Raw genomic sequence first — 2,042 nt, 5'->3', positions numbered from 1 at the left:
GTTCGCTAAAGTTCCCAGCAAAATATTCGATGCCAAAGATGCTATTCAAGCATGACTGCAAGTGACATGTCACCTTTTTACCACCTCGCTCATTCTTTTTACAAGACCGTTACCCCCAAAAGATCCAAATCATTTTGGATGGCATCTTCAATAACCCAGTGGAATGGTATCTTAACCAACAACTTGGCATGGCATCTATACCAAACCTTTGGCATGGCATCACTAACGATTTGGCATGTCATATGCCATGAACAAAAAGGATTAAATCCATTAAGTAAAATATAAAAATATTATAAATAAAAACATAACAAAAAGAAAGTTAACATTATGAAATTGGTTTAAATGTTGAAGAATGGAATTTAATTGAATTGTACTTAGCATTCATGAAATTGGTCCTAATGCTGGAGAAAAGATCGGATGTTTCACGTATTGTATTTATTTACAATTCTTGAAATTCCTTCAAATGCTGAAGATGGGATCTTACATATCTTCATTTGAGCTAATACAAAAGATCCAGTGAGATATTGGAATCGCATGGAACAACTTCCACACAATTTTACTTGGTTTTCTTTGTATTCCTCAGCGTTTGTCGTTTCGGTCATCTTTTAAAATACAATATTAAACATTTTCATTTTTGCCATTTAATGACCTCTAAACGATATTTGTTCAATTTTTTGCAAAGTGCAGAAATTCTTCTGGCGGAAATAAACAATTTTTACTTAGTATCTGTCAAAAAAAAAAAAAACAAAAACAGCTGTTACAGATGTTGCCACATATCAAACATTTAATATTTTTATCAATTACCAAGTATTTTTAAAGTGGATTGTTGGTAAAAAAGTATTTTTCGTTTTAGAAATATTAATTTAATCTAAAATAAAGTAGTGTTTTATAAAAAAATTACGAATTTAGTTATTGCAAAATTATTTGTAAATAAAAAAACGATATGGCAAAATGCGGCACTATTTTTAATTTTCCAACTTGTGAACCCTTCTTCACTTTTTTCGATTCTCCCTTGTCATTTGTGATAGGTCGAGAAGTGAGAAGTGAGCTGCAACTCACTCGTGAGAAGCTCCCTACGTGAGTATTCATGATCGCTATGAATAAGGGAGGAGGCGAGAGTGAGAAAACTCACGGAGAGATGATATTCATAGCGATCATGAATACTCACGTAGGGAGCTTCTCACGAGTAAGTTGCAGCTCACTTCTCACGTCTCGACCTATCACAAATGACAAGGGAGGAACGAAAAAAGTGAAGAGGGGTTCACAAGTTTGAAAATTGAAAATAGTGCCGCATTTTGTGAACCCTTGAAAATATAATTGATAAAAAATAAAAATAAAATGATAAAAAATATTAAATGTTTGATATGTGGCAACATCTGTAACAGGTGTTTTTTTTTTTGTTTTGACAGATACATACATACATATGTAAAAATTGTTCATTTACGCCCGAAGAATTTCTGCAATTTGCAAAAAAGTGATAAAGAAAAATACTTCATATCTACACATTTGTAAAAATGTTTGTATAAATAGAAGGTATCAAAATCAGCCTTTGTCTTCTAGCCATCAATTAACATTCAAAATACCCCTGACGAGCTTTGGCAACCACCAAGCGAAACGGTCCGTAGGGTAATTGGTTGAATGTGTGTTGTGGTATAACGCTAGAATTCATTTTTCAATACAAAACTCCTTAGGCCATGTTAGCTCGATTAATCCATAATTAATAAACTTTCATAAATAATTGGCCTTCGTCCTAAAAAGACAATAATAAAAATAAAAATTCACAGCAGAGCCCGGCTGCCCCGGCTGAGGTTTGAACCTGGGTCCTCTCCAACAAATAGACAATGTTGTCGAGGTCCTAGCGCTCTAGGCCACAGCCAATCTATCATCATAACTACTGAAAAAGTAGGCATTGCAATTCATAAAGGAAAACCCCCTTTGATTGTACGTGTGTATGTATTGAGAAATTGATTTCTAGACAAGACACTAGGGTGACTTGATAAAGAAAAATACTTCATATCTACACATTTGTAAAAATGTTTGTA

The sequence above is a fragment of the Musca autumnalis genome, unplaced genomic scaffold, assembly GCF_047663935.1.
Source record: "Musca autumnalis isolate F117 unplaced genomic scaffold, ASM4766393v1 scaffold_1, whole genome shotgun sequence".
NCBI classification, from domain to species: domain Eukaryota; kingdom Metazoa; phylum Arthropoda; class Insecta; order Diptera; family Muscidae; genus Musca; species Musca autumnalis.
The sequence above is the reverse complement of the archived record's forward strand: the minus strand, read 5'-3'. Positions refer to the sequence as shown.